The 6,686-nt window shown below is 51.7% G+C and overlaps 1 long non-coding RNA gene across 1 annotated transcript; it reads left to right on the plus strand.

Annotated features, from left to right (window-relative positions):
- Nucleotides 1-408: 408 nt before the first annotated feature.
- Nucleotides 409-4,069, plus strand: LOC112550095. Its single transcript, XR_003093761.1, has 2 exons — nt 409-3,394; nt 3,818-4,069. It is a non-coding gene; the product is annotated as an uncharacterized LOC112550095 (long non-coding RNA).
- The last annotated feature ends 2,617 nt before the right edge of the window (nt 4,070-6,686 follow it).

A 6,686-nucleotide genomic window follows, 5' to 3' on the forward strand; every position in this document is an offset into this window, starting at 1 on the left:
GACAAGTGGGTTTTTTCCTTCCTGTGGCAGGGAGTTTAGGGGCAGCTGGAGAGCTTATGGCAGGCTTATGCCAGCTAGGCCCTGGCACCTGATTGAGCTGAGGAGAGGAGCAATTTCTTCTTCAGAGGGCTGGAAAGTTTGCAGGGAGGGGCGTTGTTTGCCTTTGCTCTGGCTGAGCCCCATTGCACTCCAACCCATGGGAGAAGAAGGCTCTTCTGTACAGATTCAAACCCGGGCCCCTGCAATTAGGCTTCGGAGCAATCCCTGTCCTCATCCCTGAGTCATCTAAGGGATGCTCCAATGCAAGCAGGGAAGAGGAGACTTCACGTTCCTCTCTACGGTAGGAAAACTCGGCTTTTTATTTTCCTTCCTTTCATGGCTTCTCTTCCCCAGTGCATTCCCCCAAGGGGAACACGGGTCTTATCTGCACCACAGCATTCAAGTAAGACCCTCGCTCTTAGGACAGAGTCCTCATTGAGCCGATAAGGAGGGATCAGTTGTATTGACACGCGGGAGGCCGCGTGATTCGAACCCCGCTCCGGCAGCCGTGGTGGTATAGCGGTAGTGCCCCGCGCTTGCCTCGCAGGGCTCTGATAACTGGAATTTCCGGGCCATCGGTACACCCATCTTAACCCCTCGCTTTCTTTCCCACAGGCTGCTCCTTGGGCAGGAGTCAGCACATCCTGCCCACGCTGCTCCCGTTCACCCACGCGAGGCCCGAACAGGGCTGTTTCCCAGGCACGGCAAACACTTCATAAATCTCTCGCTCTTGTCTCCCTTTCAAACAGTGCCAGCACTGCAAGTGGGTGCAGCTGGCATGCGCACCCAGCTACGCCTTGTGCTGGGTGCCAGCTTTCTGGGCACGAACACGCCTTCTGGAATGAGCTCGCTTGTCTCTTTGCAGAAGGGCACGGGGACCGTGAGGCCTGAGCCCGGGCTCTGGCTAGCAAGCAAAGCCCTTGGTGAACCAATCTGTGTCCCACTCTTGGATTCGTGACCGTACAGCACTTTCTACCCATGGTCTCAAAAGGGCATTGCAAGAAACAAAGCATAGTCGGGCCCATTTTGCAAGCGGGAACACACAAGGTGCAGCCAGCGGAAGTGATTTGACCAATGACGTGCGGTGAGTCAGTGGCGGAGTCAGGGTTAGAGTGCAGCAGCTGGGCATCCTGGTGAGACGGAGTGGGCAACCGTGCCCATGGTCTCTGCCCTGAGGGGTTTGCACACTGGGCATTAGACCTCACGCATAAAGGTATAATCGGCAAGCAGTCTTGTGGATATGAGAAACCCCAATCGAAACCAGGTCCCCAGTGATTAGTTATCTAGAGGGAGATGAGGCTGGACGAGTAGGGAGGAGCAGCAAGAGAAAGAAATAAACAGCTAGGAGGCGAAGAGGCCCAAGGAACAGCACGGCGATAAGATCATGCGTTTACTCTGTGTAGGCACCATCCTCACTTCTTCCAGGTACTGTAGTGAGAGGGTGACGGTTGGCAAAGGAAGCCAGGAAACGGGGCTTTTCAACAGGAAGAAATGGAACAATTTAATGTTCTTGTCCTTTGGGGTTTTTTTGAAGGGCTGGTTGCAAACCCAAATGGTTGGAAAATGTCTCGCTTGCAAAATGGTATCCAGCAAGGTGGATGAGGGGCTCCTGCAGTTAGGCGACTTGGCACCCAAAAGCTCGTCTCCCTCCCAGTGAAAGATGAATGACACCCACAAGGATCCATGCCTCTCGCCTGCAGGGAGGTGACCGTTTTCAGGGACACTGTTTTCAGCCCCCAAAAAAGAGCTGACGTTCTTCAATTTGCCATTGCTGGAAACTGCTGGTGTGTCAGCATTGGGGGTTCAGTGGAAACCTCCCCCCCCCGAAAAAAAACCATGCACTTCCCACAGAAATGTCAGCATGGAAACACTTTTTTCCTGTTTTTTGGTTTTCTCAAAAGCCAAGGTTATAACATAAATTTTTCCCAGCGCTATTGGTAGGATGGATCTGCATGCGGAGAAAGAGGTGACTTAGAAAACAGGAATCTGGGGGCAGCTCCCAATGGACAGGGGCAGGGAGCTTGGGGAAAACCATGCAGGCATTGAAGGGCGTTTCAGAAGGCCCATCCGTTGCTGCGTGGTAGATCTAGCACTCATCAGCAATGGTGCCCAGCAAATATGTGACGGTAACAACTCTGAGGTTAGAAATAAGGGAAAGGGTGGGGGACAAAGACGAAGCTTTATTAGGAAGAGCACAGGCGGCTTCAGCAACTTGGCACCTACAACGTAAAGAGACACTTCAGGTGTGATGTCTCTGGGCTGGTTTTGCTTTATTTGCTGCTCACGCGGGCATAAAGACGCACTCCTGCATGTAGCAGCTTACACGTGTCGGGGCCCTGACACGTTCCCTGCACATTGCTGCTAGCTGTTGCGATCGCAGCCTCTCCGCATCACTACGCGAGAGTTTGGGACAGAAAGTGAGGACTGTGATGTCAAAGGAGCGAGGCAATCATGGCACGAACTTCCCATGTCGAGAACGGGTCCGGCACAGCTCACCCAGGTACCGACTACATCGTGATGTTTTGGTGGTAGCCCAATGACCAGGGTGCAACCGGAGGCCAAGGCTGGGAGTCTGATTTTTTGCTTAATTAATTCAAAGGAAGTGGCTCTTCCTTAACAGCAACCTGGCAGCCCATTGCACAACTGCTTGTTTTAACCCTTCAGGGAGTGGGAAGATCTTAGAGGACTTTCCTGGTGTCTATCAGCCCCATAAGCATGAGTCCCGGGTGAGAAGGGAGCAGCAACACCCCCTGAAGACAGCACAGATTGCCACCACTAAAGGAAATGTTTGGGAAGTCTGAACTTCCTGCTTTCTTTTTTTGAAGCATTATAAAAAGAAATATGAAGAGAAAAACTCCTTCTGTAAATCCGCAAGCTCAGCTTTTTTTTTTTTTGGCTCTAAGTTTTATCAGGGGCCCCAACAATGCCAGGCCCTGAGAACTATTCATTAATGCTTATAAGGTGCAGAGATCAACCAGCGAGGAGTGCCACAAGAAGGAGCTTGAATAAATAAAATAATGTACCCAGCCCGTGGGATAATACATGCTCCTGCAGCTGAGCAGGTGCACAAGTCTTTACAGGTTCAGGGCCCTGAATGCACTGCAAAAATGTTTGCAAAGCAGCTCATTTACTGTCAGGCCAGATGTTCTTCTTTGCTCTCAAGTGCAGCAACGGTGGAAGATGCTGGCTGCAGCATAATCAGGAATTAGCACAGGTGATCTCCAGGCTGCTACCTGATCCCATGGAAAGCCAGGAAGGCAAATGCTACAGTGATGAATACTAGCCTGTACCCTAAGTAAAGAGCTAGAGGGAGACAAAAAACACGCGGCACTGAGTTCAAATTCAATTAGAAAAGGTAAGTGTTTGCTGCCACCCAAGCGGTCCCCGTGCTCTTGCATTGGAGGCTGTGGCGGTTTCTTTTACAATCAATATGTTCTCCCCCTAAGAGTGGGGGAATGATCCCTGATCCCATGAAAAAGACTGGCAGGAGAATTTGTGCACCTGCAGGCTGAGCTCATCTCTGTGGCAAACCTCTCCGAAAGAGCTGCACGCTGCCTTTGACCTGGCTGATTTGGCTGGAGCAATGGGCTGCATCCTCTTCAAGGCAGCAGGACAAATCCCTCCCTGAAAAGTGGACAGCATGGTCTATATGATACGCTGTAAAATGTATATCTTTGTACTCGGCTAACATCATACATCACCCCAAAGTTTGGGCAACTTTGCAGTCATTTACACTGTGCATAATATCATTCTGCAATGAATATCTTTCCCCTTCCAGAGAGTGCAGGTGCTGTCTTCCCAGCTCAGACCCAATCTGGGATATCCTCACACAGTCTCTGAAGAGCTCAGTGCATACTTTCTTCATTGTTTTGCCCAACTGCAGCACCGAAGGAACGCCAAGGGCATCGTACCGGCTGGAAACAGCACATGCACACAGTTCCACCCTCCTGCAAAAAAAAAAAATCCTTTGAATGAAGCTAAATGTTTGGTGAACTCCCATTAAAAATACTCCTGAGGAAATAGGGGGCAATTGATTTTCCTTTTTTATTTTGCAAAACTGCAAGGTTTCATCTTGGCGTTCTGAAATCTGGCCTTCATTTATATTTGGGCTGGCTTTTCCTTTTCTTCCCAAAAATGTTTAGTGGTATTTCACAGCATACTCCATGCTCCTGCTGCAGCCGCAGCCGGGCCCGGCATGAGATGCTAGTGGAAGCAGCCTATGATTTGTACAACTATTTTATTTTGAAAGGCACTAGGGGCATCTGCTCCGTAGTGCCAACTGGAATATCTCCCCTCTTCCATGCATCTCCAGCTGGTGTTGGCGTGAGATCATTTGCCGTTTTGAACCCCTGACTTTCAAATGGCTCTAATAGCTCAGGCAAGAAACTGTATCTCTCTGTCCCTGTTTCATTTAGGCACTGGTTGACCTGATTAGGATTTAAGCATGTGCTCACAAATCAGCACCTGTTTAAGCACTTCGCTGCATAAGGATGGAATTAAGCAGGTACTTAAGTGCTTTGTTGGCTTGGGGTGTCAGGTTGGGAAAGACATTGCTGTCTGGGGGCTTGCTGGGCTCCCAGGTGTTGCCTTGCCCCAACTTCTGCCTGACTTCAGACCACCACAGATAGCCACCTCCCTGTATCGAGGAGTAACAGGCTCACCGGTGCTCTTTTCTGTGCATTGCACCCAAAAAGAGCCAGCAGGCATTTCAATTCCCCGGCCCCAGAGACACCTGAGAGGCAGAGGCCCGGGGAGAACAACCCACCGAGGTGCTCTGCAGCCGTGACACTGCGCGTGCTGCCGTCATCGGTGAGCTTCACTCCCAGAGTGGGTTGTCTCACTGAATTGCAGAAGGGCAAAACCTCCCATAGTCTGTACCAATCTGACCAAGGGTAAAACTCCTCCCTGGCCCCAATAATGGCATTGGCCTGATCCTGCGCAGAGCCCTTTATCCAGGAACCTCTGGGTTGAAGTCCCAGCAGGAGCATTAGGACAGCCCGGTCGCCATCCCCAGCCTTGGCTACACCCGGCACCGATGCCTCTAGGGGAAGGGGACCCCCACCCCGTCTGACACATGGAGCAACAGAAGGGGGAAAAGTCCTTCCCGGCTCCATGTAGTAACCAGCAAAGCCCAAAAGCAGTAGAGCAAAGGCACAGCTCTTCCTACATCATCCCTGACTGCCGGTGCTTGTCCAACCTTTTCTTGAGCACCTCCAGTGATGGAGAGCCCACCCCTTCCCTAGGCAGGTATGGACCACAGCTCCTCGCAGAGAACATTTCCACCAGGTCCTCCTCTCTGCTCTTCCAGTAATCTGTCTAATAAAAGCAATGGTACCTAGCAATCACAGTCAAGGAACACCTGCTATAACAGCAACCCTTTGCACTCGGAGAGCTCCTTTCATCGACAGAGATCTGGGGCCTTTGGGGCATCTCATCCCCCTGTCAGGCAAGGATTTAGGTGGCCCCTTCCCCATATTTTGCTGACAGGCAAACTCAGGGGGAAGGGGAATTTCCAAACCATCTCCCAATTAGCAGCACCTCAGCCTTGGGTGCCAAAGGCCCAAGCATCCGTAGCTCCAGCTGAAGTAGTGGGGGCAGAACAAGCACTGAGCACCCCTGAGGCTTTAGCATTAGCCAGATGAGGCCAGCAGCCAAATCAGAGGCAGCTTGTGAGTGCTCACCTTGAAATGACTTGCCTAAGGACGCCTGGGGAGTGAGTGGCAGAGTCGGGTCTGGAACGCAGTGCCCCGATGCTCTGTCCCCTTGCTCAGGGCACTGGGGACAGCGGCAGGATTTAGGTGGCCTCAAAGGTAAGTCTTGTATTAGTGATCATGGAGGTTGTAGAGCAAGGGTGGAGGCACTGCTGGGCTCAGGGTTGTTCATACACAAGGCAAGGCTCACAGGCTAAGCCCTGGGGTCTGCACACACTAACGGACGCATGTCCCTTCCAGCATGTGGGCAACCACAGAGAGAAGTCAACCATGTGCCCAGGCTGTTGCAATCTAACCACCGGTGCCCTCTGACCCTCCAGCCTTGGCTTCAAAGGGACTGCACATCACCTTCGAGATAGGCTGCCGGGCCTGGCTGGACCCAGGCACCTCACATCACATTGGTACCCGAAGAAAGCCATATGTGTAGAAGGAGGCTTTTCTGGAGCAGGCTTCTCAGTGCCCACCTGGCATTTCCTCTTTGGTCCTGGTCACTCTGGCCATGCTGGCACTGAGCAGCTACAACATCCAGGTGAGTGGCTCTGCCAGGACGTCTTCCTTCCCCTGCTACACTTGTTCCTTTAATTTGCATGTCCCCTGACACAAGCCCGGATTGCGCTAGGAGATGCACTATTCCCTGCTCAAGTCACTAGCCACGGAGTTCGCCAGGACTTCTGCCAGGGAGCCTAAAAAGAGACTTTATTTTTATTATAAATAGAAAAAAAAAACGCTCCACACCAGCAAAAGGCACTCGATCAACAGTGCTTGGTGGATGCCCACATACACCAAAGGCAACGTCCCACCCTGGCAGCCCACTGCTACAGTGTGGCAGTCTTCATCTGCATCGTTAATCAAGAGAGGCTGCTTTCATAGATTCATAGATGTTAGGGTCGGAAGGGACCTCAATAGATCATCGAGTCCGACCCCCTGCATAGGCAG

Source organism: Alligator sinensis, unplaced genomic scaffold (assembly GCF_000455745.1).
Source record: "Alligator sinensis unplaced genomic scaffold, ASM45574v1 scaffold301_1, whole genome shotgun sequence".
Lineage (NCBI taxonomy): Eukaryota > Metazoa > Chordata > Crocodylia > Alligatoridae > Alligator > Alligator sinensis.